The sequence below is a fragment of the Temnothorax nylanderi genome, unplaced genomic scaffold, assembly GCF_030848795.1.
Source record: "Temnothorax nylanderi isolate EJ_2023f unplaced genomic scaffold, tnyl_v1.0 TNYL_tig0081_pilon, whole genome shotgun sequence".
NCBI lineage: Eukaryota > Metazoa > Arthropoda > Insecta > Hymenoptera > Formicidae > Temnothorax > Temnothorax nylanderi.
In genome coordinates this window covers 527,563-544,363 of record NW_027249143.1, presented here as the reverse complement: position 1 = coordinate 544,363, position 16,801 = coordinate 527,563, and the positions used below count along the sequence as shown (strand labels likewise).

General features: G+C 37.6%; 1 pseudogene; it reads left to right on the top strand.

Annotated features, from left to right (window-relative positions):
- Nucleotides 1-3,645: 3,645 nt before the first annotated feature.
- On the top strand, nucleotides 3,646-8,265 carry LOC139774404 (uncharacterized; annotated as a pseudogene).
- The last annotated feature ends 8,536 nt before the right edge of the window (nucleotides 8,266-16,801 follow it).

The window sequence follows — 16,801 nt, the reverse complement described above, 5'->3', positions numbered from 1 at the left end:
AATTGAATGCAATTATTTTCTTGAAAAACACTTTATTATTATTATCAGGCATTATTGAATCCTGATGATAAGTTTAATGAAAGATGATTTGTTATTAAAATTATTTTATGTCCAATAAGATAAATAAGATAATCAAATAATATCAAAGCGATGGCGATGATAATAATAATGATAATGATAATATTTAATAATAATGCTAAATAAGCAACAAGATTTAAAATAAACTAGAATCGCGCGGAATAAAATGTTCCTTCTGAAAAGGAAATGTTGGTCGCTAGTGATTAATAAACAGCAGCTGCTAATTGTCGATAACGTTTAAGTGTTAGTAAACACAAAGTTGGCGCTCGCTGATGCGGTAATTGCTGAAAAGATAGAAGAAAGACAATAAATGATTTCTTACTTGCTGATCGGACGATTCGCTTTCTATTGAATCCTTATCCTCGATATCCTCGCGACGCAGGCGGTCATAGTCGTCGCGTGAAACCGAAGGGTCGCATCCGCTTCCTGGATCCACTTCTCCAGGATGCTCGAGTCGATCGACGAGGCTGCCAGGCTGGTCGTTCCACCGTAGTTTCGCACGCTCTCTCCCTCTCTCCTTCTCTCTCTTCTCTCACTTATGCTATATCCGTTTACGTCGATCGCGAACAATGTGAAGCGGTGGGTGTCACCTGGTACTTCGGACGATGAGAAAATTGTCGCGATGTCGTCGACGACGGCGACGACGGCGACGAGATCGCGCAAGATCGCCGGAATCGGTCAGGTGAAAGCGGAGTCGAGGTGAACGTCGGCCGAACGACGACTGCCGTGGCATCGTCTACCAAGGTACCGGAGGCAGTTCTCGAGGAGGGCCTCCCCCCGCCTGCCGATCGGTGGAGTACTTTCACGAGAGAGTAGGTAGAGAGCGAGAGGCAAGAGCCGAGCAGCCGAGGCGAAGCAAAAGTGAGAGATTTCAACGCGAGGGACGCAGACTCGCGGGCCACCGTCGCGCGTCATCCACCATCCTAGAACGCGAAATCGCGATTTTGGAGCTGTCATAGAAAAATCGACAACTTGTTTTCTTCATTTTTCGAGCCGCTAGAGATTTTTCCTCGAGACGACAGGTCGACCGGGTCGAATGTCCGCTTTCTTCTTCTGTGCGAGCTCTCTCTTGGAATGTCGAAGTAGGATGTTGCCTACGGATTGGCAACGCGCATTGCGATCGCGCAAAACATTTTGCCGATCCGCAAGGCGAATGATAGGATACGCATAACTGCAGAAAGTTTCCGGAAATGCGCTTCATTCCTGAGAAATGTGGAATGTTATAATTGTTCGTAAATGTCGCCTTCAAGCCGGTTCCCTTGAACCGAAGCTATTTGCGCGATGACGGATGAATGACGGCGATGAAAGGTGTCAATTTATGAAACAAAGGTTTCCTAAAATAGAATTTTCTTAAAAATCATATTTAAGCGGTCAATTTCGGTGTAATTTGCTGAAGCTCCTTTGCACTTTATCTTTCTTATTTAGTGCATGACAATGTAAACTTTTAACTTGAAATTTGTCCAGTTTACGTTTCCCATCGGTTCGTCATATGCTAAAGCGGTTAATGTTAAAAACAATTTTATACGTACGTATCCTATTAATAAAAATAATATCTATGTAATAGTTTTTAATTATAATTAATAATAATATTAAATAACATAATAATATCTAATATAAATATATAATTATATAATATAGTATTATCTAATTATAGAGTATAATTGTCAAATTATCTAATGTATAATTATCTATGATGCACTTCGAACTCTATTGTTACTTCGAAGTCATTACACTATTCAGTATTCATAAATGCAAAACAAAACATTCTCAATAACTTTCAGCTATACGCACAAGAAATGACATTCTGCTTAGACAAAACTGCTTAGAAATCTAATTACGTGATTTATATTTTTATCATATAATTATTCATAGTCGGTTTTTATATTTAAGACCGTCTTAAGTACAATCTTAAGATGTCATTAAGTAATCTGTGGTGCCCCTTTTTGAGGAGAGGCACCGGGTTCTTTCGCTCCATGGAGGAGGCGGAATTATTATACACGGCACTTTGAATAAATAATATTTTAATTAAATCTGTTTGACAATTATTATGTACAAGAAATGTCCGTCGCTGCCCGACTCCAATTGCCCTCTCGGTTTTTCCTCTCGTTCTCTTTTATCGGCTCGTTCGTCCTTCATTACTGCTGAGTTGCTCGATCGGATGCAGGCCGCTCGCGCGGGTTAGTTCCCCCCGATCCGTCACAAGCAGCGCTGTCCACCATTTGGATTTGGACAAGGGGTTGGTAACAACCCCGTGGGGAAACAGACGCGGGGGGTTCTCCGGACGTATGCCAAAAGCAATTCCCGGGTTCCCCCCTTTAAACGTCGCGAGAGACTCGTGGGTGTTTTAGCCGGTAGGCCATGTGCGTGGTATCTTCCGCGATGCACGCGCACGGAATCCGGCACTCCCTCTGCTTCTCCCCCAGAGGCGGAGGGGTCTTCCCCCCGACCAGGGGGGCTACAGGGCAGGCTCAGGGGCGGGAACGGCCCTGGAGTATCCCTGTAGTTGAAGATTTCACCCACGTTAAAAAAAAAGGTCATCCGTGAAAATATGTATTAAATAAAGTATTGTATTTTTCTTTTCGTATTAATGAGTGACTCTTTTTATTTAACATTTTTTTTAAGTAACAAATTCGATTCACTTTATTCAATGTAAATGTTCAGCTTTTCGTTTCAAAAATCGGGATTTAAAAAATTATCTCTTAGTCTGAACGAGACTAACAGCGAGCAACACTAAACGTAGCTCGACAAAGTTCTATTGATACAGTCCTGCTCACATATGAATACGAACACATGGATAATGGAGCCACTTCATCAAAGACCTAAGTAGTAAACACGTGCAGTAAAAAGAGGGGGAGTACGAACCGGTTGTAGATTATCAAGTCAGGAATGAAGCACGAGAGTTCGTGGAGAACATCGGAACATCGGAACATCGGAACAGTTATTCCGCAACATTTTCAGTCGAAAGACCTGTTAAAATTCGCTCCAGCCAGTGCTACTTTACCATTTCTTTTAGACGATCACTCCTAAAAAAATATTTAAAATGCTGCCGAGACGACGCGTCATTGACCTTCTGCAAGTGATTTCATCCCAGTCGTAAGTAAACTATCGCATGTCTAAAAATCTTTATATAAAAAGAAGTAATATAATAGTGACGTCGTCAAATAAATCGCGAAGTGTTTTAATGCACATTTAATTCTATCACAAATTAATAAATATGATAGAAATAAATTTATTTAAGAAAATAGATTATGTCTTCACTTACCTAAGAATAATATCTTAGTATTAGCAGCCATAAATATAATATTTAGAATGTTATTTTATATTATTAAAGTAGTGAAAGTAATTTCTATCGGCTTTATAAAAATATATAAGAAACGTAAGAAATATGAGGGGAGGGAAAGATAACGATATCTGTCAGACGAGTCTACGTGTGTCAATCCATTATAAAGGTAGCGCATTAATTCGATAACGATTCTCAATGGACTTATTTTGGAATAGAATGGTGTTAAAAATTTAATGGCAAACGCGGAATATAAACTTTAAATTATTCTGAATTTTTAGATGCAGATGTCCAGCGCATGGAAATCCAGGAGCTATACTAGCGTACGGGATCACGGGAAAGCTCGGAGCACTACAGCAAATGTCACAAGCGACAAGGAATATGCTTTCGAGGTAAAAATTGTGTAAGAAGAAAGAAACTATTAAAAGCTCTCTTTAAAGTGCATGTTAATGTGTTGATTTTATCGCAAATACCACGATTATGTAATCGAAAGTCTCCCGCGTTGTTTAGTCAGATAAGAACTGTTTTTGCAGCAACTGTACTCGATGCTGCATATTCGAGCTCCTGATAATAATCTGAATATTATTTGTAACATGTCAGGTGTGAATGTATTAACAAAGCTACTTCGGAAAAAAGAAATTATTATTTAGAGATTATTAGACATAATAAGTTTTATTTTAAAAATTGTTTAAAAAATAAATTTTATTTTAGGAGTTATAGATCCAATTACCCGGGAAAAAAAATTATATATAATTATATATAATCTTTTTTTCCCAGGTAGTTAGATCCGATCTAGTACAATAGATGTTAAATTCTCTTTAATAATTTAATTTTTTTCTTTATATCGCTAAAATATTTAAAATAATGCAATCTATTAATTTATGTATTATGTAAATTATTAGAAGTTGCGTAAAATTTTAGATGGCCTGTTTTACGGTGCAGTATGGAGTAGGAGTAACAGTCCTTTGGGTCAAGTATCGCTCATCTGCGCATCGAGAACGCCGGCGAGATACAATTGGGACCGAACACTCTGCGGGCTCGGGGTCTTCAGCAATTGGAGTCCATCACCATCGTCGACACGCGCATAGTCGAGCTAGATCGCACAGCCTTCAATGGCATCACGTACCTGTTTGCCGTGAACTTGACACGCAACGGTCTGCAGGACATCCATCCGAACACCTTCCAGAACAACACGCAGCTCAGCCTGCTCACGATCTCCGGTAATCCGCTTAAGCACATGCACGACTCGAGGCCGACGAAGCACTATCTGCTGCACGCACCCTCGGTCACCGATCTCGACTTCTCGAACAACAGAATATTACGGTTGAAACGCACCGCCTTCTCCAAGATGCACAGCCTCAATTTCATCAATCTACGCGGCAACCGGCTGAGAGAGATCGACAGCACGATCTTCGACTCGCTGGACCAGCTCATGGAGAGAGAAAGAGAGAGAGAGAGAGAGAGAGAGAGAGAGAGAGAGAGAGAGAGAGAGAGAGAGAAGTGGACCTCTCAGATAATATACTGAATGAAATCCCCATTGACCTGTTCATTACCAAAGATGTGCAAATTCTTCGTATCGCTGGTAAGAACGATGAAACATGTATCACACGTCACGATATTATTTATTAATAATTAAGCGAGAGAATTCGTTAATTAAAATTTGATTTAAATTTTGATAATAAAATTATAAAAATCGTAAATGCTTGATTAAATTTAACAGAGATAATACAAACTTAATTGATTAATTGCTTAATGCCTCATACTGATAAGTAAACTAAAATTTTGTTATTTCACACTTATTTTAGAAACTAATTAATAAAGAAAGAATTATTTTGTATTTCCTAGGAAATAATCTATCAACGTTGGCCACCATAAGTTCTTCGAAACTGACGATGCTCGACGTCTCCAGAAACAAGATCAGGATAATCGGCAAGGAGGATCTGGAAGGCTTACCATTATTGGACCAATTATATGTCAAGTCGAACAATTTGAAGAGAATCCACCAGCACGCTTTCAGCAAGCTCGAACAATTACAATATCTGGATATCAGCGACAACAGGCTCTCCTTGTTAACCGAGCACCATTTCAAATCTAATCCAAGACTGCAGGTTCTGCTGATGAACGACAATCCCGCTTTGCAGGTTCTGCCAGTTTTCAAAACTTACGACCTGGAGCACAATACATTCAGATGGATATGTGTCACTTTGCCGCTTTATTTTAAAATACCAAATAAATTAGTACTTATGTATTAAGTAATTGTCGTTATTTAACAGCACCATCCGTTTCGAGTGCGCAAATTGTGGTCTGGACAGCATCAAGGTAGGCACGTTCGACGAAATGCCAGCGTTGACTCGGCTGAAGCTCGCGAAGAATCGCCTGACCGGCCTGCCCGATGGACTCCTGGATAATCTTTCGTCTCTTCGAGAATTGGATCTATCCGACAATATCATCACTACTCTCACACCTAACATGTTCCGCGGCGCCGTGTCTTTGAGTAAAGTGAAACTTTTGGCCGCAATCCGTTGAGAACACTGCAAGTGACGCCGTTCCTCAGCATTCCAGGACTTCTCAAGCTGGACGTGAGCCGGTGCAACCTCGAGCGCGTATGGAGCGAAGCTAGAGTGCCGTTGAAGAGTCTTCGGTGAGAAATTTTACGGAAATTTATTAATAATTAAGAGAGAGAATTTGTTATTTAAAACACAATTTATATTTTAATAATATTCAGATGCAGAATTATAAAAAACTAAATAAACCAAAATTATTGAAATTGCACTATGATCTCTATTATTATATTTGAAAAAAAATTCAGAATTTTCTTCTAATAATATTTGAAGCTTTTGCAAAATTTTTTTAATTACAAACAAAATTATTCTGTGACATCTATATATTTATTGATGAGTGTATTACGACGTTAAAATATTCGTTGACCAGAGTATCTCACATTTTCGTTTCCGTTTAGGTTCTTGTCGGTTCGCGGTAATCTTCTGCGGCGAATCACCGTCGAGGAACTTAAGGCCACGCCAAATCTCGCCAGTCTGGATTTGTCGCACAATCCCCTGGATTGTGACTCCGAGTTCACTGAAGCTGTGCAATGGCTCACCGATCATGGTGTCGCACCGACAGAAGTACTTGAGTGAGTACTCAAGTTCAGAAACCAGCTAAATATGTCATGTCAGGACTTCTCTCAATCTCTCATGTTGTTTTTACAGACTTTCCAGTGATAAGTTCGATGATATTGAAGATATTGATAACATGGATTTGATGGACGTCGGTCAGTGGACGGACTTGGCGAAGATAGTTTGCGATGGAATCGACGATGGTCCACCATCCAGATCGCTTCCTGGCAAAGGCATACGCCCGAAAGACATTCTTCTGGATGTTGATGTTGTAGAAGACGCCGATCCTCTGTTGAAAAACGAGCTCGATAACGATGAGGTAAGACGAAAATGAAATAATGTTCTTCGAAATATGTCTTAGTATTTCTTTTACATACTTCAATTGTTTAATATCTTTTAATATTGCAATATATATAATTTTCAATTCGTCTGTAATATCATCACATATTTATCGATCTTCCAAATTGTAATGATAACGTGTGATAATGCCGGATGCATTTTTCACAGAAGCTGAACATCGATCACGGCATGCAGCATATCGACGAGCCGCGGTTCATGGAGGATCAAGAATACGACACGAGGACTTCGCAGTCACCACGGAATATCACACTTGGTACAACTTGAGACCCGGCTTCAAGGTCTGGCTGGTTTCCGGTACCGTCCTGTCCGTTCTGGTAGTCTTCCTGTTGGTGGCGCGCATCGCCTGCTGCTTGGCGAACAAACGTGTCCCGTATTACTAACATAAGACGTATTTTTGTTATACGTCAAACAAAAATCAAAGTGTCTACTAACGCAATACATAAACTACATACGAAAGATCGATATTTCTAAAATATCTCGTACATTAATATTCCACATAGAAATCAAACTACAAATATATATATATGTGAAATGCAAATGTATTCATATTTATTCGCCATATTGTAGATATACATACGATGCATTTATGTCCCCGCATTTTTTAAGAAAATTTGCTTAGTTTCTCGGATCGCGCGTGTCGCGATTCAGATTCTCGATGGCATCATCCAACCGGCGCATTTGATAAATCCTAATAACGCGAATATTATACTGACCATTTTGATAAACTTATGCATCCAGTACAACCTGCAACACAATCGACTTATTTCTTCCGCACACAGCACATTGCAAATTTAAAAGTTGCAAGATAAAAATAAAATTGGAAGACTTACCTCGATAATCGATTTCGGGCGTTGTTTAAAATCGAGATACTGAGCCTCAAAGTTTCAACTTTTACTAAATTTTGGTAAAAATTGAAACTTCGAGGCTCAGTATCTCGATTTTTATACCGCAAGAGGTACTGAAATTCATACCACGCATAAAGCATACCTAAATTAACGTATATTCACAGTTGCAAGAAATCTATAGAATTTCGATTTTCTCTAGTATAAGAACCGGTGAACGTCCTTAATCAATCTATATAACAGAGACATAATTTATACCTGAACTGTTTGTGAAATTTAGAAAGAAAGTTTCTCTGTCGCCTATCCATGTTAAAGCCACTGTATAATAATCATATTTGTTATAAAGTTTGTCTATGGTACACAGAAAAGATTAACGGCGAGAGACAAAATGAATATATAAACCTCACACATAACATAGTTCGTATAATGCGCCCAATATGTCTAGCTCTTTTAAAAAATCTCGCGCTCAACTGTTACGCAGTTATCGCGTGCAAGTCTGCGTCGGTCATCAGTCACTTCAGTCATTCAGTGTTAGTGGACAGCGTATGTGTTCGTAAAATTATTGCAAATAAAAAAGTGTTGTTGTGAACGTATCCGGCTTCTAGCCGTAGTAGTTTGACCTTTTCCATCATTTGTGAATAGAAAGAGATAGCTATGTTGGCCGTCTCGCGCCTCTCTTTTTCTAAATTAATTATACTCGTTTATCATTCCACATCACTAAAAAAAAAAATTATTTGTAAATAAGAAAATAGATTTCTTCGACTTTGGTAAAGAAGCATTGGGTACATTTAACAATAAGAAAACATTTTTCTGAATTTAAAATATTTTCTCGAAACCTAATACTTCTTTGAATTAAGGAAACTAAATTCAAAGAAATCTATTTTCTTGCAAATAATAATTCTTTTTTTTTAGTATAGGTATCCTAAAAAGCTATATAATTATTATGGCTGCAGCTACAAAAATAAGTTAGTGACATCTAGAATGTGTTGTTATATATTATCTCGATGCTACAGTTATAATCGGCAGCTATATTTTTCACAAGTAGTATCGAAACTCATATTTATTCAATGCAGTGATTAAAATTTGGCAATGGGACCTAAATTTTCAAGAAGATATTACTCAAATGTTGCTGCTATAAATTCTATATGTGGCAAACAACATTCTAGCAGATACGAAAAATAGCGATAAATTTTTGTTGTGACACCTAGAAATCTACCTACATCAGCAAAACATTTTTTTGAGTGTACATCGAGAATTTCCGAGACTTATCCAAAAGCGAATGTTCCTAATATGAAACAAATATTTTTTAAATTCTCTTCAGACTAAAGCTTTTTGGAACAAGTAAGAAAGAGAAAATATTGTAACGTATGTACAAAGTAAACATAAAAATTTTCGTTTTAAACGAGTTTAATTCTCGTATAGTCTTCAACGCATAAATATGTGTGTTATGGCGAGTAGTGGGAAAGTGCCTTAATTTAAAGGCCATAGAAATTCTCGCGTGCGCCCTTCATGTCACGCGATGTAGGTCTAAATTAGCTCGATTTAAAGCAGTTCAATTATTCCGATAATTCCGACGATAATAGACTCGAATAATATTTTCCTATTTGGCTAACAGAAAAAATTTGTTTATGCATAACTGAGCTCTAAATGCGATATACGCGGGAGTGCATATATTATACGCATATATAGGTATATATACGAACGGGATTGTTCAGTAGTTCTTGAAAACGTTGCTCGACGGACTGGTCCTTTTTTGGACGGATCAGAACGAAAATTGTGGCCACCCGGGGACACGAGCGCAGCAGCTTTTCCAGAAGAGCTTTTCCCAAGAAGCCGGTGGCGCCGGTTAAAAGGATCACCGTCTCGGCGAAGAACGCGTGGTATAGTGATTTCGGGCACGCACATGACGAAGGTCACTCGATCGAACATGCCCTTGAGTGAACTTCGGCATGTGCGTGCCCAAAATTAGTTTGTGCGTTCGTCGTACCCATCTTGATATCTGTTTCGAGCTCTACACAACTGTAAAAATTCATATTAGTATTAGAAAATAATCGCAGACTAAAGGTAATTTTTCAATTTTTTAATTTTATACACGAAATATTGCTACGTAAAACTTTAAACGCGTTTTTCTCGAAATGACATTTTTCAAATCGGCGTGCAGCATAACTTCTACAATTTTCATCCGATTTGCCGCGTCCGCGCTTCGCGCCATTCCCACGCGTCCCGCTCCGCGACGCTGGAAAAACCGGCTCCGCCCGTACCAATAGATTGTCACGCGATTCGGCACACAAACTTCCGAAGAACCGGCTCCACCCCGTACGTACCGCGCTAATAAGCCCATCGGAATATTTACCTCGCGCCGCCCGCGACGAATCGACCATCGTCCGTCACGATCGCACAACAAGTGTACCCGGCCGCTAGTGCCATCCCGCGAGAATTATACTCACGCGCGCCTTTTGTTGTACCGCGCCGGCTCATCTCTCGTAAATACGCGAGCATTATGACACTGTACACTGCGGGTATCTCTTACTTTACGCTAAACTTCCGTTCCTGTAAATACGCGTGCATCACGACTCTGTACATAGCGAACTTTTATCACTTTATAATAAACTTTCTGTTGTCGCATAAGATACGCTTCGTTTTGCCACTCCACGCCTTGCATCTGTTCCTCCGCGCCTCCTTCGAGCTAGATCCGCGTATCGAGGTCAGGTTGTTTTAACCAATAGGATTTTTACAATCCAAGAATAATCGACTGTGGTTGGTCAATAGCTTACTGCTTACGTCTTACTGTATACTCTTACGGCTATTGTAGACGACGTATAACACTATAAACAGATATTTTGGATATTTGGACGCATCCCGATTCGCATATTTTATTAATTAATTTTTCATTAATTATTAAGAAACATACAAAACGTAAAGGACTTTTCGCGAATCAGTTTTATCCGCTCTACCTGCTCACGAACATTGGTCCGCATATTACATGGCACCCTGTATATGTGCGACATAGCACAAAATGTTGTTTGAAAATTCAAGGAATATTTAAAATAAATATAATTTAAATTTTGTCGATATCTTAATTCTATAGGATATTTTTCGGTTGTTCTGATGAAGAACAAACAATAGACAAATATTAGCTTCAAAGATATTTTAAGAATATTAAACATTAAATAGCATCAATTATCTTATTAAAAATATTACACTGTTCAATAAAAAAAGCACAAGAACAAAAACGCTGAATACGATTCCGCTTGCCAAATTATTCTATCATGTCGCAATTTTGAGAAATTTGCAAGCAAAAATAGATTAATACCTGTAGAATATCGCCTCTCCGGTGTAAAAGGTTATTGGTGTTCTCTGCTTGCCACGTTGACTTCGCTCCGAACTTTACTCCGACTTCATTAAAGACTGTCTGTTTTATAGATTTATGACCACATCCGTTTCCCCGTTTGGAGAAATAAAAAGTCAAGGCCCTTCTTGAGACAAATATTTTTATTACCAGCATTTTTACAACCTTGTTATTAACATAACCAACTTCACACAGCTCAGAAATTGGTTATGTATTTTGCTAAAGAACTAATATATGATGCATGATGATAATATTAGGAATGACATGTTACAAAATGGGGATACGTAGCGGTACACTTTATGTGTAATTGTAATTTGAAGTTCTTCACAAGTGTGTCGCCATAGAGAAGTGGCAACACTGTACAGTCTACGCTAAAAATTGTGGAGTGAAGAGAAGGTCGCGCTGTACGGAAAGACAGCCGAACGCGCGCGAAACTTTTGGCTACGATTATAACCGGTGGCCCTCTCAGCGCGAGTGGAATAATATTGCTTTCACGTTTATATTTGAGAAAAAGTTTTCAACTGTTTAAATGCATTTATTTCCCAATAATTGTACATTATAATATAGAATTTATATTTATATAATAGATTTGAGATTATATTGCGTATTATCCATTGTTAACTTTATTTGTTAATCAAATTAGTATAAAATGCCATTTATAGTCCGAGCTTGGATCTTATAATTAGTAGTCTAATGACTGTAAAGAATTTATAGCGAAAAGAGACAGGATTTTATTACTCCACGGGTGTGTCGTGACGTGTGGCGCAATTGACTATAAAACCGTATCTCGAGATTCGGAGAAAATAAAATTTAAAATATTTAAAATTTTCGACGCGCAACAAATTTCACTTTTGACCTTTGAAAACATATTTGCCTTAAGGAGGTTCGGTTGCTTTATCGGGGGGAGTAGTGGGACGCGGGGATTCTGGCAACAGCGCACTAGCGTTTGAAGTAGTGGGAATGAAGGGGATTGCTCTGATTGGTCGCCGTGTGTATATAGTGCGTGAAGCTGCTCACGATCGTGGCAGTCTAGCAGACGAAAAATCAAGCAATTTATGCTTTAATAATTAATTTTTCTACGAAATGTGCGGTAATCTTCTCCTTTCTTTCACTCATTTATTTGTAAATTATTAAGTTACATATGCATATTTTTTTTTCCTTATCATTTGCATTTTTTCTTGCACTTATTTCATTCTGAAGGTGTGCAATATGTCATTTCCCATAAGAACCTATGTTAAAAATACAGCCAGTTTCATGAAATTTTAATATGTTGTTTTGGAATGCAAAATAGAATTATGTGAATTTTTTGGGAATTTTTCACCGTCCCGTTTTGAAAAAAATTCACATAATTCTATTTTGCATTCCAGAACAACATATTAAAATTTCATAAAACTGGCTGCATATTTTTGTAGTGACGGAACCTCCTTAATAAAAATCACAACAATCACAACAAGTGTCTAAAAAACAATCTAAACAATTTATTAGGTTGAACCATTATTATGCCATTATCTGGTGACAATGTTCAAAATAGAAGAAATAAAATATAGAGTAAATTAGCTACGGAGATGTTGGTCAAGTACCTGATCATACCTGAATCGATTAGAGACGTCCCACGCACTATAAGCGATTAAAAAATTACCGCAAAGTCGACGGGCACTATATCTGTTCCGAAATCGGGAGTATAACGATAAAATCTTGTGATTCGAAGTAGCGAAGGCACCATAAGGCCTAGTGGCCCAAATATATTCTCTATCCGTCCGACAAGTGGTTCATTGGTGCTAGAAAAAACTTAAAGATATCTTAATTATTCATTGTTATGTAGATTCGCATGAATCAAACTTATTGTTTGCTAAACGCGACATACGCACACACACACACACACACACACACACACACACACACACACACACACACACATCCGCGATTGTTTATAATTATTTTACAATTGTAGACTTTCACAACACATAATTATGCAAAGCAGTTGAAAATTATTAAATATAAATGTTATTTAATAAATTCAATAATATAATTAGACTCATGAAAGTGTCAAAGATTTAACGGCGAATGCGAGTCGGGCGCATTTCCACTCAAGGTCTGCAGCAGTCAAAGAAGTACAAAAATTGAAAAGTCGCAGTAGTTTTGACTACTTAATAAATGCTGAAGATGGCTCGAAAAAAGAACCAAAACGTTCATCACATTTAAATACACGTTTTAGTTTTATTTGCGCACCACGTTCCGCGCCCGACTCGCATTCGCCGTTAAATCTTTAATAAATTCCTTAACAATAAAACTGCTAGTTTTTATAATTATTCTGTTACCTAATGCAGGTCAAAATATTCCTACTGGCAATAGTCTCCGCTCTCGTCTCTGAGAAGGTCTTCCGCAATTGCTTTCGTGAATGTATATGTATTCGACCATCGTGAAATGATTCTAGTCAAACGATAGTTTATCTTTCGCATTATTAATATATTTAATTATTTTATTACATTGAACATCAAAGAATTACCTAGATATTTTTTTCGTCAATTATGTTTTCGTGTAAGTAACGTATGAACACGATAAGGTCTTTGTGATTAATGGGATACAAGTAGAATCGCTCTTCAATATGTTCCATATGACAGTTCGTATAAGCTGTTGCCACATAAATAAGTGACTGCGATCGATCGTTAAGCGTAATTTATGTTTCTTTCTTAAAATTAGTGAAAATTGCAGAATACAAATAATTTTTGCCGATTATTATTAGTAGAACACATATTAGACACATATTCTGACCTAGAATAATGTAATATTTGAAGAAGTTACAAAGCAACCGAGCCTAGCATTTGCCGCGAAGGAAAACGACGGAATACCGCCGCGCGTGTGTCGAAGCTACTTAGGACACTGGTGGAACATCGGATTCGCCTTTGTTCGCCGAGACGAGTCCTACGTTTTTATCCCCAACGTTAAATCCTTGTATCGCGTACCGCATGTACTGCAAGTTAAGTAGACGCAGGTACATTTGTGTGCTATTCGCTTTTATTGTGATTCTGCGAAACTGTATTCCCGAATATATATATGCAGTCTGTCTATCTATATTTGCCAGAGAATCTGTGAAGGAGAGCTCAAAGATACGCTGTATATTATTCATCGAGGGCATTGAAAGCAGCATATTCTTTGAATATGAAAAACTCTGCAGCTATATCACACTTCTTTCAACGTCGGAAATTACTGTGTACTGCACGAGATAGAAACGTTTTCGTTACAAAAGTCGCGCTACTATTCGAGCGGAAACCTTTTCAAAAGTCAACTCGACACCTAATACGCGCCTATGAAATTATGAATCGCACGATTAAAATACAAAGAATGCCGATCACCTTCGTTCGCTTCTACCTCAGATACAATTTTTTCACGTCGCTGTATTGATTCCGATGAGAAATCCGGTTTAACCCCGGCTTCGAACTTCCGCCGATCGGTATCGAGCGAAAAAGCTAACTCGCCCTTGACCTCAGTTGTCAAAACTCGTCGAATCGCACGAGGAAGACACCGGTCAACCCATCCCTAGTCCTCCTCCCTCCCTCACACTAAAGGAGAACGAGCTGAAGTCTTTTCGAACCGGGTCAGGGATCTCTTCTAGCACGGCTTACTTTTTCTAGAACTGGCTGCTCGTTCCCGATCTAAAACGCGAGCTCGTGTCAAAGGTAAAGGCGAATTTACCGTTGGCCGTTCACTTTTGACGGTCGATCGTACCGAATTCATCGTGCGCAGAGTGAAAGAAGCTCGCGTGAACAATGCGCCTGCAAAAAGCACGATCATCCAGGCTGAATGATGAAAAGAAGTAGGCAATCTCTACTTTCGCCCAAATTGAATGATCATGTGAGATGAATCATGTTCCTTCGCGTGTTCATATCCCGAGTGACTGTTGAGAGTGTTGTCGGACGAGGATTTCGTTTTGCACGCATAGAAATTAGATGTGTACAGATTACGCGGAGCAATTTAAGATTAAATTATTACATAGATTTCGTAATAATCATTCGTATGCGTTTAATTTGCGATTAAACTAATTTAATTTTGTTTTTCAACTATATTTATCTATAATTTCTTAAACTATGTATTAAGGTATTGAACTGGATTAGACAATCTGAAGATAATATACCTAGAAAAAGAACTGCTTCATCTTATGGTAATTCTTGTGTGGTGTATTTGCAGCAGCATTTGCTGTAACAATAGCATTGGGAGAAAATCCATTTAATAAAAAGAAATGTACCTTTTTTAATTAATAAAGTATTATTAAAGGAAAGTTGATATTGAATTTGGCGATAATCAATAAAAGGATTCTTTTCTAATAAAATTTGAAATTTAGTGAGAAATATCCGTGGTTGCTTTATAACTTCCGCAAATTTGGAAATTTCGGACTGACTTTTTTTTAATCGATAAAGTATCGATTAAAAGGTTAGTTAAAGAAAGGTTAGTATTGAATTGAAGTATTGATTTTGGCGATAATCGGTGAAGAAATTCTTTTTTTTTTTTTTAATATTGAGTAAAAAAATTGTTAAAGACCTGCCCCCAGGTCGTAAAGTTCACCGGCACTCGGAACAGGATGAAGCCCGTAAAATTTCTATCAAAATATAAAAATAAAGAAGTGTGCAAATTAGGAATTTGCACATTTTTAAGTGTGCAAATTTGGAGTTCGCACATTGCATCATCAACATTTTATTGCGCTCATAAAACTTCCTCTGTGAGAAAGCCAAACTATACTATACTACAATAAATAATAAACTATACTAAATAATAAATACTAATAATTATGCATCAAATAGCATACAAGTTTCCTCATAAAAAGAGTTTTGTAAGCGCAATAAAATGTTGATGATGCAATGTGCAAACTCCAAATTTGCACACTTAAAAATGTCGTTCATGCCGTTGTTATTTACTTAGCGTTCCTCCCAATGCCTCGCCACGCGCCTACATACAACGTGAACGTTGCCTGGGCTGCAGCTTCTCGTCGAATCGCACGGACGCATCCTGATTTGTGTTGTTTTTTTTATAAATTAATTTCTCATTTTGGCTACGTTCAGCAGAACGCAACAGTATTGCAACTGTTTTATGATTCTCTGCTGAACGATTCTAAGGCCGGTATTATACGTAGCTCATTAAGCATCTATTGATACTCGATTATTATTCATTATTCGATGAATGGTTCTCAAGCTTCTTTCGTTGGCAAAAGATGTCGTGGTGTCTAAATAATTTCGCGTCTGCTTTATCTTCCCGAATGCCGTTGTCCTTTCTTGATTAATTTTTTTTATAAAAACGTATTACAAATACAGTACACACATAAATCTCAAAAGTTTGATATTTAATTCCCTTTTCAAATTGTCTTATAATCTCTCTTCTTTCTCCTAAATTTTAGTCAGAACTTATGTTTTATCTGATAAGCTCAGAGCATTAGAAAAATGTTTATATGACGCGTTAGCTTTAAAAGTATTTATGCGAAGAAGATAAGATACGTCATATTGAATGAGAAGTTGTTTTCATGACCTCAAGGTGTATTATTGATTAATTATTTTACTTTGAATACAAAATGTTCCATCTTATTATTGGCATTTTCTCTAAAATGCATCTTGTATTTTATAAAATCGCAAAGGTAGGGGAGACCAGGGCTAGTTGTCACACTTTTTAAATACTGATTTTTAAAAAAATGTTAGCAATATTTTATAATATCGTATACTACTTTATAATGTAGCTACATCCTTTAGGTGTAAGGGAAAAAATATTAGATTTGTATATATTTATACACAAA